The following is a 27,990-nucleotide window of genomic DNA, read 5'->3' as shown; positions in this document are numbered from 1 at the left end:
AGTGCTAGGAACTCGTTGAAAATAACGAAACACTGCGAATCGACAGATGTGCTCTTAAAATGCGTCAGAGCCTACTGTTTTGTAGGAGCGCTAAATTCCAATTTTGTAGCAGTGCACAACGGCAAATTTGTAAACAAAAATTAACCTTTCGTCGCTACAAGAGATGGATACTTTGCCGAACAGCCTGTGTCTTGTGTGCATGTTTTCGCACCTTTCCACGGCACGGCGCAGCACAGAGCGGCTCTGGTAGCTCCGAACGGCCGCACACGGCGCCTCGGACACGCCGGTTCGGCCCGCGCCCATCTCGCAGATGCTTCTCGTACTTGTGCTGTCATATGGACCGCGACCCGAGCGGCAGCGAGCGGCAGTCGAGCAAAGTCGGGACAAGTCGGGACGGAAGGGGACAGCCGAGAATGCACCGTGCGAATTACGCAAATATCTGGAAGCGCGACGCGTGTCAGGCAGGTGAGACCGCTTCCCTCTGTCTTCATTTCTTGCTTTCTTGTCACTACCCCTGCCAGCCCTTTTTTCATGCTACCTTTCTCATGTGACAAAGATGCTTCCATACTGATTTTAAACTATCGTAAGATACGATGTTAAGGAACTCAATTTGAAAAGAGTGCGCCAAGGAAGACTTCCAAAGAGTCTCTGGAAATAACAAAACAGTGTGAAGTGACAGAAATGTTGTGAAATACGTCAGGGCATATTGTTTTGTAGCAGTGCACAACGGCAAATTTGTAAACAAAAATTTACCTTTCGTCGCTACAAGAGATGGATACTTTGTCGAACAAACGAATGACAGGCGGTGCAACGAGCAGCTGTGTTGTGCGTCTGACCCACGTGGCGGCGCGCCGCACTGCGCGTCGCCTTCGAGGTGGAAGGACGTGCTTTGCGTCAAATGTGCCACCGAAGACGGCGATTGCGTGTGTTGGGAGGAGAGGCGAAGCCTTCTTCTGCCGTGCGGCTACTGCATAAGGACGCCAACGGCCATACCATGTTGAATACACCGGTTCTCGTCCGATCACCGAAGTTAAGCAACATCGGGCCCGGTTAGTACTTGGATGGGTGACCGCCTGGGAACACCGGGTGCTGTTGGCTCCCTCTCTTCTTCTAAATTTTATGTCACTACACCTGCCAGTCCTCTTTTCATACAAACTCTCAGGTGCGACAAAGATGCTTCCACAAGCATTTTAAACCACTGTATTAAATGTAAGATGCAAAATTACAGTAATGAACTCAGTTTGAACAAGAATGCGCGGAGGAAGAGTGCTAGGAACTCGTTGAAAATAACGAAACACTGCGAATCGACAGATGTGCTCTTAAAATGCGTCAGAGCCTACTGTTTTGTAGGAGCGCTAAATTCCAATTTTGTAGCAGTGCACAACGGCAAATTTGTAAACAAAAATTAACCTTTCGTCGCTACAAGAGATGGATACTTTGCCGAACAGCCTGTGTCTTGTGTGCATGTTTTCGCACCTTTCCACGGCACGGCGCAGCACAGAGCGGCTCTGGTAGCTCCGAACGGCCGCACACGGCGCCTCGGACACGCCGGTTCGGCCCGCGCCCATCTCGCAGATGCTTCTCGTACTTGTGCTGTCATATGGACCGCGACCCGAGCGGCAGCGAGCGGCAGTCGAGCAAAGTCGGGACAAGTCGGGACGGAAGGGGACAGCCGAGAATGCACCGTGCGAATTACGCAAATATCTGGAAGCGCGACGCGTGTCAGGCAGGTGAGACCGCTTCCCTCTGTCTTCATTTCTTGCTTTCTTGTCACTACCCCTGCCAGCCCTTTTTTCATGCTACCTTTCTCATGTGACAAAGATGCTTCCATACTGATTTTAAACTATCGTAAGATACGATGTTAAGGAACTCAATTTGAAAAGAGTGCGCCAAGGAAGACTTCCAAAGAGTCTCTGGAAATAACAAAACAGTGTGAAGTGACAGAAATGTTGTGAAATACGTCAGGGCATATTGTTTTGTAGCAGTGCACAACGGCAAATTTGTAAACAAAAATTTACCTTTCGTCGCTACAAGAGATGGATACTTTGTCGAACAAACGAATGACAGGCGGTGCAACGAGCAGCTGTGTTGTGCGTCTGACCCACGTGGCGGCGCGCCGCACTGCGCGTCGCCTTCGAGGTGGAAGGACGTGCTTTGCGTCAAATGTGCCACCGAAGACGGCGATTGCGTGTGTTGGGAGGAGAGGCGAAGCCTTCTTCTGCCGTGCGGCTACTGTATAAGGACGCCAACGGCCATACCATGTTGAATACACCGGTTCTCGTCCGATCACCGAAGTTAAGCAACATCGGGCCCGGTTAGTACTTGGATGGGTGACCGCCTGGGAACACCGGGTGCTGTTGGCTCCCTATCTTCTTCTAAATTTTATGTCACTACACCTGCCAGTCCTCTTTTCATACAAACTCTCAGGTGCGACAAAGATGCTTCCACAAGCATTTTAAACCACTGTATTAAATGTAAGATGCAAAATTACAGTAATGAACTCAGTTTGAACAAGAATGCGCGGAGGAAGAGTGCTAGGAACTCGTTGAAAATAACGAAACACTGCGAATCGACAGATGTGCTCTTAAAATGCGTCAGAGCCTACTGTTTTGTAGGAGCGCTAAATTCCAATTTTGTAGCAGTGCACAACGGCAAATTTGTAAACAAAAATTAACCTTTCGTCGCTACAAGAGATGGATACTTTGCCGAACAGCCTGTGTCTTGTGTGCATGTTTTCGCACCTTTCCACGGCACGGCGCAGCACAGAGCGGCTCTGGTAGCTCCGAACGGCCGCACACGGCGCCTCGGACACGCCGGTTCGGCCCGCGCCCATCTCGCAGATGCTTCTCGTACTTGTGCTGTCATATGGACCGCGACCCGAGCGGCAGCGAGCGGCAGTCGAGCAAAGTCGGGACAAGTCGGGACGGAAGGGGACAGCCGAGAATGCACCGTGCGAATTACGCAAATATCTGGAAGCGCGACGCGTGTCAGGCAGGTGAGACCGCTTCCCTCTGTCTTCATTTCTTGCTTTCTTGTCACTACCCCTGCCAGCCCTTTTTTCATGCTACCTTTCTCATGTGACAAAGATGCTTCCATACTGATTTTAAACTATCGTAAGATACGATGTTAAGGAACTCAATTTGAAAAGAGTGCGCCAAGGAAGACTTCCAAAGAGTCTCTGGAAATAACAAAACAGTGTGAAGTGACAGAAATGTTGTGAAATACGTCAGGGCATATTGTTTTGTAGCAGTGCACAACGGCAAATTTGTAAACAAAAATTTACCTTTCGTCGCTACAAGAGATGGATACTTTGTCGAACAAACGAATGACAGGCGGTGCAACGAGCAGCTGTGTTGTGCGTCTGACCCACGTGGCGGCGCGCCGCACTGCGCGTCGCCTTCGAGGTGGAAGGACGTGCTTTGCGTCAAATGTGCCACCGAAGACGGCGATTGCGTGTGTTGGGAGGAGAGGCGAAGCCTTCTTCTGCCGTGCGGCTACTGCATAAGGACGCCAACGGCCATACCATGTTGAATACACCGGTTCTCGTCCGATCACCGAAGTTAAGCAACATCGGGCCCGGTTAGTACTTGGATGGGTGACCGCCTGGGAACACCGGGTGCTGTTGGCTCCCTCTCTTCTTCTAAATTTTATGTCACTACACCTGCCAGTCCTCTTTTCATACAAACTCTCAGGTGCGACAAAGATGCTTCCACAAGCATTTTAAACCACTGTATTAAATGTAAGATGCAAAATTACAGTAATGAACTCAGTTTGAACAAGAATGCGCGGAGGAAGAGTGCTAGGAACTCGTTGAAAATAACGAAACACTGCGAATCGACAGATGTGCTCTTAAAATGCGTCAGAGCCTACTGTTTTGTAGGAGCGCTAAATTCCAATTTTGTAGCAGTGCACAACGGCAAATTTGTAAACAAAAATTAACCTTTCGTCGCTACAAGAGATGGATACTTTGCCGAACAGCCTGTGTCTTGTGTGCATGTTTTCGCACCTTTCCACGGCACGGCGCAGCACAGAGCGGCTCTGGTAGCTCCGAACGGCCGCACACGGCGCCTCGGACACGCCGGTTCGGCCCGCGCCCATCTCGCAGATGCTTCTCGTACTTGTGCTGTCATATGGACCGCGACCCGAGCGGCAGCGAGCGGCAGTCGAGCAAAGTCGGGACAAGTCGGGACGGAAGGGGACAGCCGAGAATGCACCGTGCGAATTACGCAAATATCTGGAAGCGCGACGCGTGTCAGGCAGGTGAGACCGCTTCCCTCTGTCTTCATTTCTTGCTTTCTTGTCACTACCCCTGCCAGCCCTTTTTTCATGCTACCTTTCTCATGTGACAAAGATGCTTCCATACTGATTTTAAACTATCGTAAGATACGATGTTAAGGAACTCAATTTGAAAAGAGTGCGCCAAGGAAGACTTCCAAAGAGTCTCTGGAAATAACAAAACAGTGTGAAGTGACAGAAATGTTGTGAAATACGTCAGGGCATATTGTTTTGTAGCAGTGCACAACGGCAAATTTGTAAACAAAAATTTACCTTTCGTCGCTACAAGAGATGGATACTTTGTCGAACAAACGAATGACAGGCGGTGCAACGAGCAGCTGTGTTGTGCGTCTGACCCACGTGGCGGCGCGCCGCACTGCGCGTCGCCTTCGAGGTGGAAGGACGTGCTTTGCGTCAAATGTGCCACCGAAGACGGCGATTGCGTGTGTTGGGAGGAGAGGCGAAGCCTTCTTCTGCCGTGCGGCTACTGTATAAGGACGCCAACGGCCATACCATGTTGAATACACCGGTTCTCGTCCGATCACCGAAGTTAAGCAACATCGGGCCCGGTTAGTACTTGGATGGGTGACCGCCTGGGAACACCGGGTGCTGTTGGCTCCCTCTCTTCTTCTAAATTTTATGTCACTACACCTGCCAGTCCTCTTTTCATACAAACTCTCAGGTGCGACAAAGATGCTTCCACAAGCATTTTAAACCACTGTATTAAATGTAAGATGCAAAATTACAGTAATGAACTCAGTTTGAACAAGAATGCGCGGAGGAAGAGTGCTAGGAACTCGTTGAAAATAACGAAACACTGCGAATCGACAGATGTGCTCTTAAAATGCGTCAGAGCCTACTGTTTTGTAGGAGCGCTAAATTCCAATTTTGTAGCAGTGCACAACGGCAAATTTGTAAACAAAAATTAACCTTTCGTCGCTACAAGAGATGGATACTTTGCCGAACAGCCTGTGTCTTGTGTGCATGTTTTCGCACCTTTCCACGGCACGGCGCAGCACAGAGCGGCTCTGGTAGCTCCGAACGGCCGCACACGGCGCCTCGGACACGCCGGTTCGGCCCGCGCCCATCTCGCAGATGCTTCTCGTACTTGTGCTGTCATATGGACCGCGACCCGAGCGGCAGCGAGCGGCAGTCGAGCAAAGTCGGGACAAGTCGGGACGGAAGGGGACAGCCGAGAATGCACCGTGCGAATTACGCAAATATCTGGAAGCGCGACGCGTGTCAGGCAGGTGAGACCGCTTCCCTCTGTCTTCATTTCTTGCTTTCTTGTCACTACCCCTGCCAGCCCTTTTTTCATGCTACCTTTCTCATGTGACAAAGATGCTTCCATACTGATTTTAAACTATCGTAAGATACGATGTTAAGGAACTCAATTTGAAAAGAGTGCGCCAAGGAAGACTTCCAAAGAGTCTCTGGAAATAACAAAACAGTGTGAAGTGACAGAAATGTTGTGAAATACGTCAGGGCATATTGTTTTGTAGCAGTGCACAACGGCAAATTTGTAAACAAAAATTTACCTTTCGTCGCTACAAGAGATGGATACTTTGTCGAACAAACGAATGACAGGCGGTGCAACGAGCAGCTGTGTTGTGCATCTGACCCACGTGGCGGCGCGCCGCACTGCGCGTCGCCTTCGAGGTGGAAGGACGTGCTTTGCGTCAAATGTGCCACCGAAGACGGCGATTGCGTGTGTTGGGAGGAGAGGCGAAGCCTTCTTCTGCCGTGCGGCTACTGTATAAGGACGCCAACGGCCATACCATGTTGAATACACCGGTTCTCGTCCGATCACCGAAGTTAAGCAACATCGGGCCCGGTTAGTACTTGGATGGGTGACCGCCTGGGAACACCGGGTGCTGTTGGCTCCCTCTCTTCTTCTAAATTTTATGTCACTACACCTGCCAGTCCTCTTTTCATACAAACTCTCAGGTGCGACAAAGATGCTTCCACAAGCATTTTAAACCACTGTATTAAATGTAAGATGCAAAATTACAGTAATGAACTCAGTTTGAACAAGAATGCGCGGAGGAAGAGTGCTAGGAACTCGTTGAAAATAACGAAACACTGCGAATCGACAGATGTGCTCTTAAAATGCGTCAGAGCCTACTGTTTTGTAGGAGCGCTAAATTCCAATTTTGTAGCAGTGCACAACGGCAAATTTGTAAACAAAAATTAACCTTTCGTCGCTACAAGAGATGGATACTTTGCCGAACAGCCTGTGTCTTGTGTGCATGTTTTCGCACCTTTCCACGGCACGGCGCAGCACAGAGCGGCTCTGGTAGCTCCGAACGGCCGCACACGGCGCCTCGGACACGCCGGTTCGGCCCGCGCCCATCTCGCAGATGCTTCTCGTACTTGTGCTGTCATATGGACCGCGACCCGAGCGGCAGCGAGCGGCAGTCGAGCAAAGTCGGGACAAGTCGGGACGGAAGGGGACAGCCGAGAATGCACCGTGCGAATTACGCAAATATCTGGAAGCGCGACGCGTGTCAGGCAGGTGAGACCGCTTCCCTCTGTCTTCATTTCTTGCTTTCTTGTCACTACCCCTGCCAGCCCTTTTTTCATGCTACCTTTCTCATGTGACAAAGATGCTTCCATACTGATTTTAAACTATCGTAAGATACGATGTTAAGGAACTCAATTTGAAAAGAGTGCGCCAAGGAAGACTTCCAAAGAGTCTCTGGAAATAACAAAACAGTGTGAAGTGACAGAAATGTTGTGAAATACGTCAGGGCATATTGTTTTGTAGCAGTGCACAACGGCAAATTTGTAAACAAAAATTTACCTTTCGTCGCTACAAGAGATGGATACTTTGTCGAACAAACGAATGACAGGCGGTGCAACGAGCAGCTGTGTTGTGCATCTGACCCACGTGGCGGCGCGCCGCACTGCGCGTCGCCTTCGAGGTGGAAGGACGTGCTTTGCGTCAAATGTGCCACCGAAGACGGCGATTGCGTGTGTTGGGAGGAGAGGCGAAGCCTTCTTCTGCCGTGCGGCTACTGTATAAGGACGCCAACGGCCATACCATGTTGAATACACCGGTTCTCGTCCGATCACCGAAGTTAAGCAACATCGGGCCCGGTTAGTACTTGGATGGGTGACCGCCTGGGAACACCGGGTGCTGTTGGCTCCCTCTCTTCTTCTAAATTTTATGTCACTACACCTGCCAGTCCTCTTTTCATACAAACTCTCAGGTGCGACAAAGATGCTTCCACAAGCATTTTAAACCACTGTATTAAATGTAAGATGCAAAATTACAGTAATGAACTCAGTTTGAACAAGAATGCGCGGAGGAAGAGTGCTAGGAACTCGTTGAAAATAACGAAACACTGCGAATCGACAGATGTGCTCTTAAAATGCGTCAGAGCCTACTGTTTTGTAGGAGCGCTAAATTCCAATTTTGTAGCAGTGCACAACGGCAAATTTGTAAACAAAAATTAACCTTTCGTCGCTACAAGAGATGGATACTTTGCCGAACAGCCTGTGTCTTGTGTGCATGTTTTCGCACCTTTCCACGGCACGGCGCAGCACAGAGCGGCTCTGGTAGCTCCGAACGGCCGCACACGGCGCCTCGGACACGCCGGTTCGGCCCGCGCCCATCTCGCAGATGCTTCTCGTACTTGTGCTGTCATATGGACCGCGACCCGAGCGGCAGCGAGCGGCAGTCGAGCAAAGTCGGGACAAGTCGGGACGGAAGGGGACAGCCGAGAATGCACCGTGCGAATTACGCAAATATCTGGAAGCGCGACGCGTGTCAGGCAGGTGAGACCGCTTCCCTCTGTCTTCATTTCTTGCTTTCTTGTCACTACCCCTGCCAGCCCTTTTTTCATGCTACCTTTCTCATGTGACAAAGATGCTTCCATACTGATTTTAAACTATCGTAAGATACGATGTTAAGGAACTCAATTTGAAAAGAGTGCGCCAAGGAAGACTTCCAAAGAGTCTCTGGAAATAACAAAACAGTGTGAAGTGACAGAAATGTTGTGAAATACGTCAGGGCATATTGTTTTGTAGCAGTGCACAACGGCAAATTTGTAAACAAAAATTTACCTTTCGTCGCTACAAGAGATGGATACTTTGTCGAACAAACGAATGACAGGCGGTGCAACGAGCAGCTGTGTTGTGCGTCTGACCCACGTGGCGGCGCGCCGCACTGCGCGTCGCCTTCGAGGTGGAAGGACGTGCTTTGCGTCAAATGTGCCACCGAAGACGGCGATTGCGTGTGTTGGGAGGAGAGGCGAAGCCTTCTTCTGCCGTGCGGCTACTGTATAAGGACGCCAACGGCCATACCATGTTGAATACACCGGTTCTCGTCCGATCACCGAAGTTAAGCAACATCGGGCCCGGTTAGTACTTGGATGGGTGACCGCCTGGGAACACCGGGTGCTGTTGGCTCCCTCTCTTCTTCTAAATTTTATGTCACTACACCTGCCAGTCCTCTTTTCATACAAACTCTCAGGTGCGACAAAGATGCTTCCACAAGCATTTTAAACCACTGTATTAAATGTAAGATGCAAAATTACAGTAATGAACTCAGTTTGAACAAGAATGCGCGGAGGAAGAGTGCTAGGAACTCGTTGAAAATAACGAAACACTGCGAATCGACAGATGTGCTCTTAAAATGCGTCAGAGCCTACTGTTTTGTAGGAGCGCTAAATTCCAATTTTGTAGCAGTGCACAACGGCAAATTTGTAAACAAAAATTAACCTTTCGTCGCTACAAGAGATGGATACTTTGCCGAACAGCCTGTGTCTTGTGTGCATGTTTTCGCACCTTTCCACGGCACGGCGCAGCACAGAGCGGCTCTGGTAGCTCCGAACGGCCGCACACGGCGCCTCGGACACGCCGGTTCGGCCCGCGCCCATCTCGCAGATGCTTCTCGTACTTGTGCTGTCATATGGACCGCGACCCGAGCGGCAGCGAGCGGCAGTCGAGCAAAGTCGGGACAAGTCGGGACGGAAGGGGACAGCCGAGAATGCACCGTGCGAATTACGCAAATATCTGGAAGCGCGACGCGTGTCAGGCAGGTGAGACCGCTTCCCTCTGTCTTCATTTCTTGCTATCTTGTCACTACCCCTGCCAGCCCTTTTTTCATGCTACCTTTCTCATGTGACAAAGATGCTTCCATACTGATTTTAAACTATCGTAAGATACGATGTTAAGGAACTCAATTTGAAAAGAGTGCGCCAAGGAAGACTTCCAAAGAGTCTCTGGAAATAACAAAACAGTGTGAAGTGACAGAAATGTTGTGAAATACGTCAGGGCATATTGTTTTGTAGCAGTGCACAACGGCAAATTTGTAAACAAAAATTTACCTTTCGTCGCTACAAGAGATGGATACTTTGTCGAACAAACGAATGACAGGCGGTGCAACGAGCAGCTGTGTTGTGCGTCTGACCCACGTGGCGGCGCGCCGCACTGCGCGTCGCCTTCGAGGTGGAAGGACGTGCTTTGCGTCAAATGTGCCACCGAAGACGGCGATTGCGTGTGTTGGGAGGAGAGGCGAAGCCTTCTTCTGCCGTGCGGCTACTGCATAAGGACGCCAACGGCCATACCATGTTGAATACACCGGTTCTCGTCCGATCACCGAAGTTAAGCAACATCGGGCCCGGTTAGTACTTGGATGGGTGACCGCCTGGGAACACCGGGTGCTGTTGGCTCCCTCTCTTCTTCTAAATTTTATGTCACTACACCTGCCAGTCCTCTTTTCATACAAACTCTCAGGTGCGACAAAGATGCTTCCACAAGCATTTTAAACCACTGTATTAAATGTAAGATGCAAAATTACAGTAATGAACTCAGTTTGAACAAGAATGCGCGGAGGAAGAGTGCTAGGAACTCGTTGAAAATAACGAAACACTGCGAATCGACAGATGTGCTCTTAAAATGCGTCAGAGCCTACTGTTTTGTAGGAGCGCTAAATTCCAATTTTGTAGCAGTGCACAACGGCAAATTTGTAAACAAAAATTAACCTTTCGTCGCTACAAGAGATGGATACTTTGCCGAACAGCCTGTGTCTTGTGTGCATGTTTTCGCACCTTTCCACGGCACGGCGCAGCACAGAGCGGCTCTGGTAGCTCCGAACGGCCGCACACGGCGCCTCGGACACGCCGGTTCGGCCCGCGCCCATCTCGCAGATGCTTCTCGTACTTGTGCTGTCATATGGACCGCGACCCGAGCGGCAGCGAGCGGCAGTCGAGCAAAGTCGGGACAAGTCGGGACGGAAGGGGACAGCCGAGAATGCACCGTGCGAATTACGCAAATATCTGGAAGCGCGACGCGTGTCAGGCAGGTGAGACCGCTTCCCTCTGTCTTCATTTCTTGCTTTCTTGTCACTACCCCTGCCAGCCCTTTTTTCATGCTACCTTTCTCATGTGACAAAGATGCTTCCATACTGATTTTAAACTATCGTAAGATACGATGTTAAGGAACTCAATTTGAAAAGAGTGCGCCAAGGAAGACTTCCAAAGAGTCTCTGGAAATAACAAAACAGTGTGAAGTGACAGAAATGTTGTGAAATACGTCAGGGCATATTGTTTTGTAGCAGTGCACAACGGCAAATTTGTAAACAAAAATTTACCTTTCGTCGCTACAAGAGATGGATACTTTGTCGAACAAACGAATGACAGGCGGTGCAACGAGCAGCTGTGTTGTGCGTCTGACCCACGTGGCGGCGCGCCGCACTGCGCGTCGCCTTCGAGGTGGAAGGACGTGCTTTGCGTCAAATGTGCCACCGAAGACGGCGATTGCGTGTGTTGGGAGGAGAGGCGAAGCCTTCTTCTGCCGTGCGGCTACTGTATAAGGACGCCAACGGCCATACCATGTTGAATACACCGGTTCTCGTCCGATCACCGAAGTTAAGCAACATCGGGCCCGGTTAGTACTTGGATGGGTGACCGCCTGGGAACACCGGGTGCTGTTGGCTCCCTCTCTTCTTCTAAATTTTATGTCACTACACCTGCCAGTCCTCTTTTCATACAAACTCTCAGGTGCGACAAAGATGCTTCCACAAGCATTTTAAACCACTGTATTAAATGTAAGATGCAAAATTACAGTAATGAACTCAGTTTGAACAAGAATGCGCGGAGGAAGAGTGCTAGGAACTCGTTGAAAATAACGAAACACTGCGAATCGACAGATGTGCTCTTAAAATGCGTCAGAGCCTACTGTTTTGTAGGAGCGCTAAATTCCAATTTTGTAGCAGTGCACAACGGCAAATTTGTAAACAAAAATTAACCTTTCGTCGCTACAAGAGATGGATACTTTGCCGAACAGCCTGTGTCTTGTGTGCATGTTTTCGCACCTTTCCACGGCACGGCGCAGCACAGAGCGGCTCTGGTAGCTCCGAACGGCCGCACACGGCGCCTCGGACACGCCGGTTCGGCCCGCGCCCATCTCGCAGATGCTTCTCGTACTTGTGCTGTCATATGGACCGCGACCCGAGCGGCAGCGAGCGGCAGTCGAGCAAAGTCGGGACAAGTCGGGACGGAAGGGGACAGCCGAGAATGCACCGTGCGAATTACGCAAATATCTGGAAGCGCGACGCGTGTCAGGCAGGTGAGACCGCTTCCCTCTGTCTTCATTTCTTGCTTTCTTGTCACTACCCCTGCCAGCCCTTTTTTCATGCTACCTTTCTCATGTGACAAAGATGCTTCCATACTGATTTTAAACTATCGTAAGATACGATGTTAAGGAACTCAATTTGAAAAGAGTGCGCCAAGGAAGACTTCCAAAGAGTCTCTGGAAATAACAAAACAGTGTGAAGTGACAGAAATGTTGTGAAATACGTCAGGGCATATTGTTTTGTAGCAGTGCACAACGGCAAATTTGTAAACAAAAATTTACCTTTCGTCGCTACAAGAGATGGATACTTTGTCGAACAAACGAATGACAGGCGGTGCAACGAGCAGCTGTGTTGTGCATCTGACCCACGTGGCGGCGCGCCGCACTGCGCGTCGCCTTCGAGGTGGAAGGACGTGCTTTGCGTCAAATGTGCCACCGAAGACGGCGATTGCGTGTGTTGGGAGGAGAGGCGAAGCCTTCTTCTGCCGTGCGGCTACTGTATAAGGACGCCAACGGCCATACCATGTTGAATACACCGGTTCTCGTCCGATCACCGAAGTTAAGCAACATCGGGCCCGGTTAGTACTTGGATGGGTGACCGCCTGGGAACACCGGGTGCTGTTGGCTCCCTCTCTTCTTCTAAATTTTATGTCACTACACCTGCCAGTCCTCTTTTCATACAAACTCTCAGGTGCGACAAAGATGCTTCCACAAGCATTTTAAACCACTGTATTAAATGTAAGATGCAAAATTACAGTAATGAACTCAGTTTGAACAAGAATGCGCGGAGGAAGAGTGCTAGGAACTCGTTGAAAATAACGAAACACTGCGAATCGACAGATGTGCTCTTAAAATGCGTCAGAGCCTACTGTTTTGTAGGAGCGCTAAATTCCAATTTTGTAGCAGTGCACAACGGCAAATTTGTAAACAAAAATTAACCTTTCGTCGCTACAAGAGATGGATACTTTGCCGAACAGCCTGTGTCTTGTGTGCATGTTTTCGCACCTTTCCACGGCACGGCGCAGCACAGAGCGGCTCTGGTAGCTCCGAACGGCCGCACACGGCGCCTCGGACACGCCGGTTCGGCCCGCGCCCATCTCGCAGATGCTTCTCGTACTTGTGCTGTCATATGGACCGCGACCCGAGCGGCAGCGAGCGGCAGTCGAGCAAAGTCGGGACAAGTCGGGACGGAAGGGGACAGCCGAGAATGCACCGTGCGAATTACGCAAATATCTGGAAGCGCGACGCGTGTCAGGCAGGTGAGACCGCTTCCCTCTGTCTTCATTTCTTGCTTTCTTGTCACTACCCCTGCCAGCCCTTTTTTCATGCTACCTTTCTCATGTGACAAAGATGCTTCCATACTGATTTTAAACTATCGTAAGATACGATGTTAAGGAACTCAATTTGAAAAGAGTGCGCCAAGGAAGACTTCCAAAGAGTCTCTGGAAATAACAAAACAGTGTGAAGTGACAGAAATGTTGTGAAATACGTCAGGGCATATTGTTTTGTAGCAGTGCACAACGGCAAATTTGTAAACAAAAATTTACCTTTCGTCGCTACAAGAGATGGATACTTTGTCGAACAAACGAATGACAGGCGGTGCAACGAGCAGCTGTGTTGTGCGTCTGACCCACGTGGCGGCGCGCCGCACTGCGCGTCGCCTTCGAGGTGGAAGGACGTGCTTTGCGTCAAATGTGCCACCGAAGACGGCGATTGCGTGTGTTGGGAGGAGAGGCGAAGCCTTCTTCTGCCGTGCGGCTACTGTATAAGGACGCCAACGGCCATACCATGTTGAATACACCGGTTCTCGTCCGATCACCGAAGTTAAGCAACATCGGGCCCGGTTAGTACTTGGATGGGTGACCGCCTGGGAACACCGGGTGCTGTTGGCTCCCTCTCTTCTTCTAAATTTTATGTCACTACACCTGCCAGTCCTCTTTTCATACAAACTCTCAGGTGCGACAAAGATGCTTCCACAAGCATTTTAAACCACTGTATTAAATGTAAGATGCAAAATTACAGTAATGAACTCAGTTTGAACAAGAATGCGCGGAGGAAGAGTGCTAGGAACTCGTTGAAAATAACGAAACACTGCGAATCGACAGATGTGCTCTTAAAATGCGTCAGAGCCTACTGTTTTGTAGGAGCGCTAAATTCCAATTTTGTAGCAGTGCACAACGGCAAATTTGTAAACAAAAATTAACCTTTCGTCGCTACAAGAGATGGATACTTTGCCGAACAGCCTGTGTCTTGTGTGCATGTTTTCGCACCTTTCCACGGCACGGCGCAGCACAGAGCGGCTCTGGTAGCTCCGAACGGCCGCACACGGCGCCTCGGACACGCCGGTTCGGCCCGCGCCCATCTCGCAGATGCTTCTCGTACTTGTGCTGTCATATGGACCGCGACCCGAGCGGCAGCGAGCGGCAGTCGAGCAAAGTCGGGACAAGTCGGGACGGAAGGGGACAGCCGAGAATGCACCGTGCGAATTACGCAAATATCTGGAAGCGCGACGCGTGTCAGGCAGGTGAGACCGCTTCCCTCTGTCTTCATTTCTTGCTTTCTTGTCACTACCCCTGCCAGCCCTTTTTTCATGCTACCTTTCTCATGTGACAAAGATGCTTCCATACTGATTTTAAACTATCGTAAGATACGATGTTAAGGAACTCAATTTGAAAAGAGTGCGCCAAGGAAGACTTCCAAAGAGTCTCTGGAAATAACAAAACAGTGTGAAGTGACAGAAATGTTGTGAAATACGTCAGGGCATATTGTTTTGTAGCAGTGCACAACGGCAAATTTGTAAACAAAAATTTACCTTTCGTCGCTACAAGAGATGGATACTTTGTCGAACAAACGAATGACAGGCGGTGCAACGAGCAGCTGTGTTGTGCGTCTGACCCACGTGGCGGCGCGCCGCACTGCGCGTCGCCTTCGAGGTGGAAGGACGTGCTTTGCGTCAAATGTGCCACCGAAGACGGCGATTGCGTGTGTTGGGAGGAGAGGCGAAGCCTTCTTCTGCCGTGCGGCTACTGTATAAGGACGCCAACGGCCATACCATGTTGAATACACCGGTTCTCGTCCGATCACCGAAGTTAAGCAACATCGGGCCCGGTTAGTACTTGGATGGGTGACCGCCTGGGAACACCGGGTGCTGTTGGCTCCCTCTCTTCTTCTAAATTTTATGTCACTACACCTGCCAGTCCTCTTTTCATACAAACTCTCAGGTGCGACAAAGATGCTTCCACAAGCATTTTAAACCACTGTATTAAATGTAAGATGCAAAATTACAGTAATGAACTCAGTTTGAACAAGAATGCGCGGAGGAAGAGTGCTAGGAACTCGTTGAAAATAACGAAACACTGCGAATCGACAGATGTGCTCTTAAAATGCGTCAGAGCCTACTGTTTTGTAGGAGCGCTAAATTCCAATTTTGTAGCAGTGCACAACGGCAAATTTGTAAACAAAAATTAACCTTTCGTCGCTACAAGAGATGGATACTTTGCCGAACAGCCTGTGTCTTGTGTGCATGTTTTCGCACCTTTCCACGGCACGGCGCAGCACAGAGCGGCTCTGGTAGCTCCGAACGGCCGCACACGGCGCCTCGGACACGCCGGTTCGGCCCGCGCCCATCTCGCAGATGCTTCTCGTACTTGTGCTGTCATATGGACCGCGACCCGAGCGGCAGCGAGCGGCAGTCGAGCAAAGTCGGGACAAGTCGGGACGGAAGGGGACAGCCGAGAATGCACCGTGCGAATTACGCAAATATCTGGAAGCGCGACGCGTGTCAGGCAGGTGAGACCGCTTCCCTCTGTCTTCATTTCTTGCTTTCTTGTCACTACCCCTGCCAGCCCTTTTTTCATGCTACCTTTCTCATGTGACAAAGATGCTTCCATACTGATTTTAAACTATCGTAAGATACGATGTTAAGGAACTCAATTTGAAAAGAGTGCGCCAAGGAAGACTTCCAAAGAGTCTCTGGAAATAACAAAACAGTGTGAAGTGACAGAAATGTTGTGAAATACGTCAGGGCATATTGTTTTGTAGCAGTGCACAACGGCAAATTTGTAAACAAAAATTTACCTTTCGTCGCTACAAGAGATGGATACTTTGTCGAACAAACGAATGACAGGCGGTGCAACGAGCAGCTGTGTTGTGCGTCTGACCCACGTGGCGGCGCGCCGCACTGCGCGTCGCCTTCGAGGTGGAAGGACGTGCTTTGCGTCAAATGTGCCACCGAAGACGGCGATTGCGTGTGTTGGGAGGAGAGGCGAAGCCTTCTTCTGCCGTGCGGCTACTGTATAAGGACGCCAACGGCCATACCATGTTGAATACACCGGTTCTCGTCCGATCACCGAAGTTAAGCAACATCGGGCCCGGTTAGTACTTGGATGGGTGACCGCCTGGGAACACCGGGTGCTGTTGGCTCCCTCTCTTCTTCTAAATTTTATGTCACTACACCTGCCAGTCCTCTTTTCATACAAACTCTCAGGTGCGACAAAGATGCTTCCACAAGCATTTTAAACCACTGTATTAAATGTAAGATGCAAAATTACAGTAATGAACTCAGTTTGAACAAGAATGCGCGGAGGAAGAGTGCTAGGAACTCGTTGAAAATAACGAAACACTGCGAATCGACAGATGTGCTCTTAAAATGCGTCAGAGCCTACTGTTTTGTAGGAGCGCTAAATTCCAATTTTGTAGCAGTGCACAACGGCAAATTTGTAAACAAAAATTAACCTTTCGTCGCTACAAGAGATGGATACTTTGCCGAACAGCCTGTGTCTTGTGTGCATGTTTTCGCACCTTTCCACGGCACGGCGCAGCACAGAGCGGCTCTGGTAGCTCCGAACGGCCGCACACGGCGCCTCGGACACGCCGGTTCGGCCCGCGCCCATCTCGCAGATGCTTCTCGTACTTGTGCTGTCATATGGACCGCGACCCGAGCGGCAGCGAGCGGCAGTCGAGCAAAGTCGGGACAAGTCGGGACGGAAGGGGACAGCCGAGAATGCACCGTGCGAATTACGCAAATATCTGGAAGCGCGACGCGTGTCAGGCAGGTGAGACCGCTTCCCTCTGTCTTCATTTCTTGCTTTCTTGTCACTACCCCTGCCAGCCCTTTTTTCATGCTACCTTTCTCATGTGACAAAGATGCTTCCATACTGATTTTAAACTATCGTAAGATACGATGTTAAGGAACTCAATTTGAAAAGAGTGCGCCAAGGAAGACTTCCAAAGAGTCTCTGGAAATAACAAAACAGTGTGAAGTGACAGAAATGTTGTGAAATACGTCAGGGCATATTGTTTTGTAGCAGTGCACAACGGCAAATTTGTAAACAAAAATTTACCTTTCGTCGCTACAAGAGATGGATACTTTGTCGAACAAACGAATGACAGGCGGTGCAACGAGCAGCTGTGTTGTGCGTCTGACCCACGTGGCGGCGCGCCGCACTGCGCGTCGCCTTCGAGGTGGAAGGACGTGCTTTGCGTCAAATGTGCCACCGAAGACGGCGATTGCGTGTGTTGGGAGGAGAGGCGAAGCCTTCTTCTGCCGTGCGGCTACTGTATAAGGACGCCAACGGCCATACCATGTTGAATACACCGGTTCTCGTCCGATCACCGAAGTTAAGCAACATCGGGCCCGGTTAGTACTTGGATGGGTGACCGCCTGGGAACACCGGGTGCTGTTGGCTCCCTCTCTTCTTCTAAATTTTATGTCACTACACCTGCCAGTCCTCTTTTCATACAAACTCTCAGGTGCGACAAAGATGCTTCCACAAGCATTTTAAACCACTGTATTAAATGTAAGATGCAAAATTACAGTAATGAACTCAGTTTGAACAAGAATGCGCGGAGGAAGAGTGCTAGGAACTCGTTGAAAATAACGAAACACTGCGAATCGACAGATGTGCTCTTAAAATGCGTCAGAGCCTACTGTTTTGTAGGAGCGCTAAATTCCAATTTTGTAGCAGTGCACAACGGCAAATTTGTAAACAAAAATTAACCTTTCGTCGCTACAAGAGATGGATACTTTGCCGAACAGCCTGTGTCTTGTGTGCATGTTTTCGCACCTTTCCACGGCACGGCGCAGCACAGAGCGGCTCTGGTAGCTCCGAACGGCCGCACACGGCGCCTCGGACACGCCGGTTCGGCCCGCGCCCATCTCGCAGATGCTTCTCGTACTTGTGCTGTCATATGGACCGCGACCCGAGCGGCAGCGAGCGGCAGTCGAGCAAAGTCGGGACAAGTCGGGACGGAAGGGGACAGCCGAGAATGCACCGTGCGAATTACGCAAATATCTGGAAGCGCGACGCGTGTCAGGCAGGTGAGACCGCTTCCCTCTGTCTTCATTTCTTGCTTTCTTGTCACTACCCCTGCCAGCCCTTTTTTCATGCTACCTTTCTCATGTGACAAAGATGCTTCCATACTGATTTTAAACTATCGTAAGATACGATGTTACGGAACTCAATTTGAAAAGAGTGCGCCAAGGAAGACTTCCAAAGAGTCTCTGGAAATAACAAAACAGTGTGAAGTGACAGAAATGTTGTGAAATACGTCAGGGCATATTGTTTTGTAGCAGTGCACAACGGAAAATTTGTAAACAAAAATTTACCTTTCGTCGCTACAAGAGATGGATACTTTGTCGAACAAACGAATGACAGGCGGTGCAACGAGCAGCTGTGTTGTGCGTCTGACCCACGTGGCGACGCGCCGCACTGCGCGTCGCCTTCGAGGTGGAAGGACGTGCTTTGCGTCAAATGTGCCACCGAAGGCGGCGATTGCGTGTGTTGGGAGGAGAGGCGAAGCCTTCTTCTGCCGTGCGGCTACTGTATAAGGACGCCAACGGCCATACCATGTTGAATACACCGGTTCTCGTCCGATCACCGAAGTTAAGCAACATCGGGCCCGGTTAGTACTTGGATGGGTGACCGCCTGGGAACACCGGGTGCTGTTGGCTCCCTCTCTTCTTCTAAATTTTATGTCACTACACCTGCCAGTCCTCTTTTCATACAAACTCTCAGGTGCGACAAAGATGCTTCCACAAGCATTTTAAACCACTGTATTAAATGTAAGATGCAAAATTACAGTAATGAACTCAGTTTGAACAAGAATGCGCGGAGGAAGAGTGCTAGGAACTCGTTGAAAATAACGAAACACTGCGAATCGACAGATGTGCTCTTAAAATGCGTCAGAGCCTACTGTTTTGTAGGAGCGCTAAATTCCAATTTTGTAGCAGTGCACAACGGCAAATTTGTAAACAAAAATTAACCTTTCGTCGCTACAAGAGATGGATACTTTGCCGAACAGCCTGTGTCTTGTGTGCATGTTTTCGCACCTTTCCACGGCACGGCGCAGCACAGAGCGGCTCTGGTAGCTCCGAACGGCCGCACACGGCGCCTCGGACACGCCGGTTCGGCCCGCGCCCATCTCGCAGATGCTTCTCGTACTTGTGCTGTCATATGGACCGCGACCCGAGCGGCAGCGAGCGGCAGTCGAGCAAAGTCGGGACAAGTCGGGACGGAAGGGGACAGCCGAGAATGCACCATGCGAATTACGCAAATATCTGGAAGCGCGACGCGTGTCAGGCAGGTGAGACCGCTTCCCTCTGTCTTCATTTCTTGCTTTCTTGTCACTACCCCTGCCAGCCCTTTTTTCATGCTACCTTTCTCATGTGACAAAGATGCTTCCATACTGATTTTAAACTATCGTAAGATACGATGTTAAGGAACTCAATTTGAAAAGAGTGCGCCAAGGAAGACTTCCAAAGAGTCTCTGGAAATAACAAAACAGTGTGAAGTGACAGAAATGTTGTGAAATACGTCAGGGCATATTGTTTTGTAGCAGTGCACAACGGCAAATTTGTAAACAAAAATTTACCTTTCGTCGCTACAAGAGATGGATACTTTGTCGAACAAACGAATGACAGGCGGTGCAACGAGCAGCTGTGTTGTGCGTCTGACCCACGTGGCGGCGCGCCGCACTGCGCGTCGCCTTCGAGGTGGAAGGACGTGCTTTGCGTCAAATGTGCCACCGAAGACGGCGATTGCGTGTGTTGGGAGGAGAGGCGAAGCCTTCTTCTGCCGTGCGGCTACTGTATAAGGACGCCAACGGCCATACCATGTTGAATACACCGGTTCTCGTCCGATCACCGAAGTTAAGCAACATCGGGCCCGGTTAGTACTTGGATGGGTGACCGCCTGGGAACACCGGGTGCTGTTGGCTCCCTCTCTTCTTCTAAATTTTATGTCACTACACCTGCCAGTCCTCTTTTCATACAAACTCTCAGGTGCGACAAAGATGCTTCCACAAGCATTTTAAACCACTGTATTAAATGTAAGATGCAAAATTACAGTAATGAACTCAGTTTGAACAAGAATGCGCGGAGGAAGAGTGCTAGGAACTCGTTGAAAATAACAAAACACTGCGAATCGACAGATGTGCTCTTAAAATGCGTCAGAGCCTACTGTTTTGTAGGAGCGCTAAATTCCAATTTTGTAGCAGTGCACAACGGCAAATTTGTAAACAAAAATTAACCTTTCGTCGCTACAAGAGATGGATACTTTGCCGAACAGCCTGTGTCTTGTGTGCATGTTTTCGCACCTTTCCACGGCACGGCGCAGCACAGAGCGGCTCTGGTAGCTCCGAACGGCCGCACACGGCGCCTCGGACACGCCGGTTCGGCCCGCGCCCATCTCGCAGATGCTTCTCGTACTTGTGCTGTCATATGGACCGCGACCCGAGCGTCAGCGAGCGGCAGTCGAGCAAAGTCGGGACAAGTCGGGACGGAAGGGGACAGCCGAGAATGCACCGTGCGAATTACGCAAATATCTGGAAGCGCGACGCGTGTCAGGCAGGTGAGACCGCTTCCCTCTGTCTTCATTTCTTGCTTTCTTGTCACTACCCCTGCCAGCCCTTTTTTCATGCTACCTTTCTCATGTGACAAAGATGCTTCCATACTGATTTTAAACTATCGTAAGATACGATGTTAAGGAACTCAATTTGAAAAGAGTGCGCCAAGGAAGACTTCCAAAGAGTCTCTGGAAATAACAAAACAGTGTGAAGTGACAGAAATGTTGTGAAATACGTCAGGGCATATTGTTTTGTAGCAGTGCACAACGGCAAATTTGTAAACAAAAATTTACCTTTCGTCGCTACAAGAGATGGATACTTTGTCGAACAAACGAATGACAGGCGGTGCAACGAGCAGCTGTGTTGTGCGTCTGACCCACGTGGCGGCGCGCCGCACTGCGCGTCGCCTTCGAGGTGGAAGGACGTGCTTTGCGTCAAATGTGCCACCGAAGACGGCGATTGCGTGTGTTGGGAGGAGAGGCGAAGCCTTCTCCTGCCGTGCGGCTACTGTATAAGGACGCCAACGGCCATACCATGTTGAATACACCGGTTCTCGTCCGATCACCGAAGTTAAGCAACATCGGGCCCGGTTAGTACTTGGATGGGTGACCGCCTGGGAACACCGGGTGCTGTTGGCTCCCTCTCTTCTTCTAAATTTTATGTCACTACACCTGCCAGTCCTCTTTTCATACAAACTCTCAGGTGCGACAAAGATGCTTCCACAAGCATTTTAAACCACTGTATTAAATGTAAGATGCAAAATTACAGTAATGAACTCAGTTTGAACAAGAATGCGCGGAGGAAGAGTGCTAGGAACTCGTTGAAAATAACGAAACACTGCGAATCGACAGATGTGCTCTTAAAATGCGTCAGAGCCTACTGTTTTGTAGGAGCGCTAAATTCCAATTTTGTAGCAGTGCACAACGGCAAATTTGTAAACAAAAATTAACCTTTCGTCGCTACAAGAGATGGATACTTTGCCGAACAGCCTGTGTCTTGTGTGCATGTTTTCGCACCTTTCCACGGCACGGCGCAGCACAGAGCGGCTCTGGTAGCTCCGAACGGCCGCACACGGCGCCTCGGACACGCCGGTTCGGCCCGCGCCCATCTCGCAGATGCTTCTCGTACTTGTGCTGTCATATGGACCGCGACCCGAGCGGCAGCGAGCGGCAGTCGAGCAAAGTCGGGACAAGTCGGGACGGAAGGGGACAGCCGAGAATGCACCGTGCGAATTACGCAAATATCTGGAAGCGCGACGCGTGTCAGGCAGGTGAGACCGCTTCCCTCTGTCTTCATTTCTTGCTTTCTTGTCACTACCCCTGCCAGCCCTTTTTTCATGCTACCTTTCTCATGTGACAAAGATGCTTCCATACTGATTTTAAACTATCGTAAGATACGATGTTAAGGAACTCAATTTGAAAAGAGTGCGCCAAGGAAGACTTCCAAAGAGTCTCTGGAAATAACAAAACAGTGTGAAGTGACAGAAATGTTGTGAAATACGTCAGGGCATATTGTTTTGTAGCAGTGCACAACGGCAAATTTGTAAACAAAAATTTACCTTTCGTCGCTACAAGAGATGGATACTTTGTCGAACAAACGAATGACAGGCGGTGCAACGAGCAGCTGTGTTGTGCGTCTGACCCACGTGGCGGCGCGCCGCACTGCGCGTCGCCTTCGAGGTGGAAGGACGTGCTTTGCGTCAAATGTGCCACCGAAGACGGCGATTGCGTGTGTTGGGAGGAGAGGCGAAGCCTTCTCCTGCCGTGCGGCTACTGTATAAGGACGCCAACGGCCATACCATGTTGAATACACCGGTTCTCGTCCGATCACCGAAGTTAAGCAACATCGGGCCCGGTTAGTACTTGGATGGGTGACCGCCTGGGAACACCGGGTGCTGTTGGCTCCCTCTCTTCTTCTAAATTTTATGTCACTACACCTGCCAGTCCTCTTTTCATACAAACTCTCAGGTGCGACAAAGATGCTTCCACAAGCATTTTAAACCACTGTATTAAATGTAAGATGCAAAATTACAGTAATGAACTCAGTTTGAACAAGAATGCGCGGAGGAAGAGTGCTAGGAACTCGTTGAAAATAACGAAACACTGCGAATCGACAGATGTGCTCTTAAAATGCGTCAGAGCCTACTGTTTTGTAGGAGCGCTAAATTCCAATTTTGTAGCAGTGCACAACGGCAAATTTGTAAACAAAAATTAACCTTTCGTCGCTACAAGAGATGGATACTTTGCCGAACAGCCTGTGTCTTGTGTGCATGTTTTCGCACCTTTCCACGGCACGGCGCAGCACAGAGCGGCTCTGGTAGCTCCGAACGGCCGCACACGGCGCCTCGGACACGCCGGTTCGGCCCGCGCCCATCTCGCAGATGCTTCTCGTACTTGTGCTGTCATATGGACCGCGACCCGAGCGGCAGCGAGCGGCAGTCGAGCAAAGTCGGGACAAGTCGGGACGGAAGGGGACAGCCGAGAATGCACCGTGCGAATTACGCAAATATCTGGAAGCGCGACGCGTGTCAGGCAGGTGAGACCGCTTCCCTCTGTCTTCATTTCTTGCTTTCTTGTCACTACCCCTGCCAGCCCTTTTTTCATGCTACCTTTCTCATGTGACAAAGATGCTTCCATACTGATTTTAAACTATCGTAAGATACGATGTTAAGGAACTCAATTTGAAAAGAGTGCGCCAAGGAAGACTTCCAAAGAGTCTCTGGAAATAACAAAACAGTGTGAAGTGACAGAAATGTTGTGAAATACGTCAGGGCATATTGTTTTGTAGCAGTGCACAACGGCAAATTTGTAAACAAAAATTTACCTTTCGTCGCTACAAGAGATGGATACTTTGTCGAACAAACGAATGACAGGCGGTACAACGAGCAGCTGTGTTGTGCGTCTGACCCACGTGGCGGCGCGCCGCACTGCGCGTCGCCTTCGAGGTGGAAGGACGTGCTTTGCGTCAAATGTGCCACCGAAGACGGCGATTGCGTGTGTTGGGAGGAGAGGCGAAGCCTTCTTCTGCCGTGCGGCTACTGTATAAGGACGCCAACGGCCATACCATGTTGAATACACCGGTTCTCGTCCGATCACCGAAGTTAAGCAACATCGGGCCCGGTTAGTACTTGGATGGGTGACCGCCTGGGAACACCGGGTGCTGTTGGCTCCCTCTCTTCTTCTAAATTTTATGTCACTACACCTGCCAGTCCTCTTTTCATACAAACTCTCAGGTGCGACAAAGATGCTTCCACAAGCATTTTAAACCACTGTATTAAATGTAAGATGCAAAATTACAGTAATGAACTCAGTTTGAACAAGAATGCGCGGAGGAAGAGTGCTAGGAACTCGTTGAAAATAACGAAACACTGCGAATCGACAGATGTGCTCTTAAAATGCGTCAGAGCCTACTGTTTTGTAGGAGCGCTAAATTCCAATTTTGTAGCAGTGCACAACGGCAAATTTGTAAACAAAAATTAACCTTTCGTCGCTACAAGAGATGGATACTTTGCCGAACAGCCTGTGTCTTGTGTGCATGTTTTCGCACCTTTCCACGGCACGGCGCAGCACAGAGCGGCTCTGGTAGCTCCGAACGGCCGCACACGGCGCCTCGGACACGCCGGTTCGGCCCGCGCCCATCTCGCAGATGCTTCTCGTACTTGTGCTGTCATATGGACCGCGACCCGAGCGGCAGCGAGCGGCAGTCGAGCAAAGTCGGGACAAGTCGGGACGGAAGGGGACAGCCGAGAATGCACCGTGCGAATTACGCAAATATCTGGAAGCGCGACGCGTGTCAGGCAGGTGAGACCGCTTCCCTCTGTCTTCATTTCTTGCTTTCTTGTCACTACCCCTGCCAGCCCTTTTTTCATGCTACCTTTCTCATGTGACAAAGATGCTTCCATACTGATTTTAAACTATCGTAAGATACGATGTTAAGGAACTCAATTTGAAAAGAGTGCGCCAAGGAAGACTTCCAAAGAGTCTCTGGAAATAACAAAACAGTGTGAAGTGACAGAAATGTTGTGAAATACGTCAGGGCATATTGTTTTGTAGCAGTGCACAACGGCAAATTTGTAAACAAAAATTTACCTTTCGTCGCTACAAGAGATGGATACTTTGTCGAACAAACGAATGACAGGCGGTGCAACGAGCAGCTGTGTTGTGCGTCTGACCCACGTGGCGGCGCGCCGCACTGCGCGTCGCCTTCGAGGTGGAAGGACGTGCTTTGCGTCAAATGTGCCACCGAAGACGGCGATTGCGTGTGTTGGGAGGAGAGGCGAAGCCTTCTTCTGCCGTGCGGCTACTGTATAAGGACGCCAACGGCCATACCATGTTGAATACACCGGTTCTCGTCCGATCACCGAAGTTAAGCAACATCGGGCCCGGTTAGTACTTGGATGGGTGACCGCCTGGGAACACCGGGTGCTGTTGGCTCCCTCTCTTCTTCTAAATTTTATGTCACTACACCTGCCAGTCCTCTTTTCATACAAACTCTCAGGTGCGACAAAGATGCTTCCACAAGCATTTTAAACCACTGTATTAAATGTAAGATGCAAAATTACAGTAATGAACTCAGTTTGAACAAGAATGCGCGGAGGAAGAGTGCTAGGAACTCGTTGAAAATAACGAAACACTGCGAATCGACAGATGTGCTCTTAAAATGCGTCAGAGCCTACTGTTTTGTAGGAGCGCTAAATTCCAATTTTGTAGCAGTGCACAACGGCAAATTTGTAAACAAAAATTAACCTTTCGTCGCTACAAGAGATGGATACTTTGCCGAACAGCCTGTGTCTTGTGTGCATGTTTTCGCACCTTTCCACGGCACGGCGCAGCACAGAGCGGCTCTGGTAGCTCCGAACGGCCGCACACGGCGCCTCGGACACGCCGGTTCGGCCCGCGCCCATCTCGCAGATGCTTCTCGTACTTGTGCTGTCATATGGACCGCGACCCGAGCGGCAGCGAGCGGCAGTCGAGCAAAGTCGGGACAAGTCGGGACGGAAGGGGACAGCCGAGAATGCACCGTGCGAATTACGCAAATATCTGGAAGCGCGACGCGTGTCAGGCAGGTGAGACCGCTTCCCTCTGTCTTCATTTCTTGCTTTCTTGTCACTACCCCTGCCAGCCCTTTTTTCATGCTACCTTTCTCATGTGACAAAGATGCTTCCATACTGATTTTAAACTATCGTAAGATACGATGTTACGGAACTCAATTTGAAAAGAGTGCGCCAAGGAAGACTTCCAAAGAGTCTCTGGAAATAACAAAACAGTGTGAAGTGACAGAAATGTTGTGAAATACGTCAGGGCATATTGTTTTGTAGCAGTGCACAACGGAAAATTTGTAAACAAAAATTTACCTTTCGTCGCTACAAGAGATGGATACTTTGTCGAACAAACGAATGACAGGCGGTGCAACGAGCAGCTGTGTTGTGCGTCTGACCCACGTGGCGACGCGCCGCACTGCGCGTCGCCTTCGAGGTGGAAGGACGTGCTTTGCGTCAAATGTGCCACCGAAGGCGGCGATTGCGTGTGTTGGGAGGAGAGGCGAAGCCTTCTTCTGCCGTGCGGCTACTGTATAAGGACGCCAACGGCCATACCATGTTGAATACACCGGTTCTCGTCCGATCACCGAAGTTAAGCAACATCGGGCCCGGTTAGTACTTGGATGGGTGACCGCCTGGGAACACCGGGTGCTGTTGGCTCCCTCTCTTCTTCTAAATTTTATGTCACTACACCTGCCAGTCCTCTTTTCATACAAACTCTCAGGTGCGACAAAGATGCTTCCACAAGCATTTTAAACCACTGTATTAAATGTAAGATGCAAAATTACAGTAATGAACTCAGTTTGAACAAGAATGCGCGGAGGAAGAGTGCTAGGAACTCGTTGAAAATAACGAAACACTGCGAATCGACAGATGTGCTCTTAAAATGCGTCAGAGCCTACTGTTTTGTAGGAGCGCTAAATTCCAATTTTGTAGCAGTGCACAACGGCAAATTTGTAAACAAAAATTAACCTTTCGTCGCTACAAGAGATGGATACTTTGCCGAACAGCCTGTGTCTTGTGTGCATGTTTTCGCACCTTTCCACGGCACGGCGCAGCACAGAGCGGCTCTGGTAGCTCCGAACGGCCGCACACGGCGCCTCGGACACGCCGGTTCGGCCCGCGCCCATCTCGCAGATGCTTCTCGTACTTGTGCTGTCATATGGACCGCGACCCGAGCGGCAGCGAGCGGCAGTCGAGCAAAGTCGGGACAAGTCGGGACGGAAGGGGACAGCCGAGAATGCACCATGCGAATTACGCAAATATCTGGAAGCGCGACGCGTGTCAGGCAGGTGAGACCGCTTCCCTCTGTCTTCATTTCTTGCTTTCTTGTCACTACCCCTGCCAGCCCTTTTTTCATGCTACCTTTCTCATGTGACAAAGATGCTTCCATACTGATTTTAAACTATCGTAAGATACGATGTTAAGGAACTCAATTTGAAAAGAGTGCGCCAAGGAAGACTTCCAAAGAGTCTCTGGAAATAACAAAACAGTGTGAAGTGACAGAAATGTTGTGAAATACGTCAGGGCATATTGTTTTGTAGCAGTGCACAACGGCAAATTTGTAAACAAAAATTTACCTTTCGTCGCTACAAGAGATGGATACTTTGTCGAACAAACGAATGACAGGCGGTGCAACGAGCAGCTGTGTTGTGCGTCTGACCCACGTGGCGGCGCGCCGCACTGCGCGTCGCCTTCGAGGTGGAAGGACGTGCTTTGCGTCAAATGTGCCACCGAAGACGGCGATTGCGTGTGTTGGGAGGAGAGGCGAAGCCTTCTTCTGCCGTGCGGCTACTGTATAAGGACGCCAACGGCCATACCATGTTGAATACACCGGTTCTCGTCCGATCACCGAAGTTAAGCAACATCGGGCCCGGTTAGTACTTGGATGGGTGACCGCCTGGGAACACCGGGTGCTGTTGGCTCCCTCTCTTCTTCTAAATTTTATGTCACTACACCTGCCAGTCCTCTTTTCATACAAACTCTCAGGTGCGACAAAGATGCTTCCACAAGCATTTTAAACCACTGTATTAAATGTAAGATGCAAAATTACAGTAATGAACTCAGTTTGAACAAGAATGCGCGGAGGAAGAGTGCTAGGAACTCGTTGAAAATAACAAAACACTGCGAATCGACAGATGTGCTCTTAAAATGCGTCAGAGCCTACTGTTTTGTAGGAGCGCTAAATTCCAATTTTGTAGCAGTGCACAACGGCAAATTTGTAAACAAAAATTAACCTTTCGTCGCTACAA

The 27,990-nt window shown here is 50.0% G+C and overlaps 22 non-coding genes across 22 annotated transcripts; all 22 read left to right on the top strand.

Moving 5' to 3' along the window:
• Window positions 1-979: 979 nt before the first annotated feature.
• On the top strand, window positions 980-1,098 carry LOC126308350 (5S ribosomal RNA). The gene has a single exon (XR_007554252.1). It is a non-coding gene; the product is annotated as a 5S ribosomal RNA (ribosomal RNA).
• Window positions 1,099-2,244: 1,146 nt separating this feature from the next.
• LOC126308349 (5S ribosomal RNA) lies at window positions 2,245-2,363 on the top strand. The gene has a single exon (XR_007554251.1). It is a non-coding gene; the product is annotated as a 5S ribosomal RNA (ribosomal RNA).
• Window positions 2,364-3,509: 1,146 nt separating this feature from the next.
• Window positions 3,510-3,628, top strand: LOC126308346 (5S ribosomal RNA). The gene has a single exon (XR_007554249.1). It is a non-coding gene; the product is annotated as a 5S ribosomal RNA (ribosomal RNA).
• A 1,146-nt stretch (window positions 3,629-4,774) lies between these two features.
• Window positions 4,775-4,893, top strand: LOC126308345 (5S ribosomal RNA). Its single transcript, XR_007554248.1, has one exon. It is a non-coding gene; the product is annotated as a 5S ribosomal RNA (ribosomal RNA).
• A 1,146-nt stretch (window positions 4,894-6,039) lies between these two features.
• On the top strand, window positions 6,040-6,158 carry LOC126308344 (5S ribosomal RNA). Its single transcript, XR_007554247.1, has one exon. It is a non-coding gene; the product is annotated as a 5S ribosomal RNA (ribosomal RNA).
• Window positions 6,159-7,304: 1,146 nt separating this feature from the next.
• LOC126308343 (5S ribosomal RNA) lies at window positions 7,305-7,423 on the top strand. Its single transcript, XR_007554246.1, has one exon. It is a non-coding gene; the product is annotated as a 5S ribosomal RNA (ribosomal RNA).
• Window positions 7,424-8,569: 1,146 nt separating this feature from the next.
• LOC126308342 (5S ribosomal RNA) lies at window positions 8,570-8,688 on the top strand. Its single transcript, XR_007554245.1, has one exon. It is a non-coding gene; the product is annotated as a 5S ribosomal RNA (ribosomal RNA).
• Window positions 8,689-9,834: 1,146 nt separating this feature from the next.
• Window positions 9,835-9,953, top strand: LOC126308341 (5S ribosomal RNA). The gene has a single exon (XR_007554244.1). It is a non-coding gene; the product is annotated as a 5S ribosomal RNA (ribosomal RNA).
• A 1,146-nt stretch (window positions 9,954-11,099) lies between these two features.
• LOC126308340 (5S ribosomal RNA) lies at window positions 11,100-11,218 on the top strand. Its single transcript, XR_007554243.1, has one exon. It is a non-coding gene; the product is annotated as a 5S ribosomal RNA (ribosomal RNA).
• Window positions 11,219-12,364: 1,146 nt separating this feature from the next.
• LOC126308339 (5S ribosomal RNA) lies at window positions 12,365-12,483 on the top strand. The gene has a single exon (XR_007554242.1). It is a non-coding gene; the product is annotated as a 5S ribosomal RNA (ribosomal RNA).
• Window positions 12,484-13,629: 1,146 nt separating this feature from the next.
• On the top strand, window positions 13,630-13,748 carry LOC126308338 (5S ribosomal RNA). The gene has a single exon (XR_007554241.1). It is a non-coding gene; the product is annotated as a 5S ribosomal RNA (ribosomal RNA).
• A 1,146-nt stretch (window positions 13,749-14,894) lies between these two features.
• LOC126308337 (5S ribosomal RNA) lies at window positions 14,895-15,013 on the top strand. Its single transcript, XR_007554240.1, has one exon. It is a non-coding gene; the product is annotated as a 5S ribosomal RNA (ribosomal RNA).
• Window positions 15,014-16,159: 1,146 nt separating this feature from the next.
• LOC126308334 (5S ribosomal RNA) lies at window positions 16,160-16,278 on the top strand. The gene has a single exon (XR_007554238.1). It is a non-coding gene; the product is annotated as a 5S ribosomal RNA (ribosomal RNA).
• Window positions 16,279-17,424: 1,146 nt separating this feature from the next.
• Window positions 17,425-17,543, top strand: LOC126308333 (5S ribosomal RNA). The gene has a single exon (XR_007554237.1). It is a non-coding gene; the product is annotated as a 5S ribosomal RNA (ribosomal RNA).
• A 1,146-nt stretch (window positions 17,544-18,689) lies between these two features.
• On the top strand, window positions 18,690-18,808 carry LOC126308332 (5S ribosomal RNA). The gene has a single exon (XR_007554236.1). It is a non-coding gene; the product is annotated as a 5S ribosomal RNA (ribosomal RNA).
• A 1,146-nt stretch (window positions 18,809-19,954) lies between these two features.
• LOC126308331 (5S ribosomal RNA) lies at window positions 19,955-20,073 on the top strand. The gene has a single exon (XR_007554235.1). It is a non-coding gene; the product is annotated as a 5S ribosomal RNA (ribosomal RNA).
• A 1,146-nt stretch (window positions 20,074-21,219) lies between these two features.
• LOC126308330 (5S ribosomal RNA) lies at window positions 21,220-21,338 on the top strand. Its single transcript, XR_007554234.1, has one exon. It is a non-coding gene; the product is annotated as a 5S ribosomal RNA (ribosomal RNA).
• Window positions 21,339-22,484: 1,146 nt separating this feature from the next.
• Window positions 22,485-22,603, top strand: LOC126308329 (5S ribosomal RNA). Its single transcript, XR_007554233.1, has one exon. It is a non-coding gene; the product is annotated as a 5S ribosomal RNA (ribosomal RNA).
• A 1,146-nt stretch (window positions 22,604-23,749) lies between these two features.
• On the top strand, window positions 23,750-23,868 carry LOC126308328 (5S ribosomal RNA). The gene has a single exon (XR_007554232.1). It is a non-coding gene; the product is annotated as a 5S ribosomal RNA (ribosomal RNA).
• Window positions 23,869-25,014: 1,146 nt separating this feature from the next.
• LOC126308327 (5S ribosomal RNA) lies at window positions 25,015-25,133 on the top strand. The gene has a single exon (XR_007554231.1). It is a non-coding gene; the product is annotated as a 5S ribosomal RNA (ribosomal RNA).
• A 1,146-nt stretch (window positions 25,134-26,279) lies between these two features.
• On the top strand, window positions 26,280-26,398 carry LOC126308326 (5S ribosomal RNA). Its single transcript, XR_007554230.1, has one exon. It is a non-coding gene; the product is annotated as a 5S ribosomal RNA (ribosomal RNA).
• A 1,146-nt stretch (window positions 26,399-27,544) lies between these two features.
• On the top strand, window positions 27,545-27,663 carry LOC126308324 (5S ribosomal RNA). Its single transcript, XR_007554229.1, has one exon. It is a non-coding gene; the product is annotated as a 5S ribosomal RNA (ribosomal RNA).
• Window positions 27,664-27,990: the final 327 nt, after the last annotated feature.

Source organism: Schistocerca gregaria, unplaced genomic scaffold (assembly GCF_023897955.1).
Source record: "Schistocerca gregaria isolate iqSchGreg1 unplaced genomic scaffold, iqSchGreg1.2 ptg000355l, whole genome shotgun sequence".
Classification (NCBI taxonomy): domain Eukaryota; kingdom Metazoa; phylum Arthropoda; class Insecta; order Orthoptera; family Acrididae; genus Schistocerca; species Schistocerca gregaria.
Note: the sequence above shows the minus strand (reverse complement) of the source record. Positions and strands in the feature narration are given on the sequence as shown.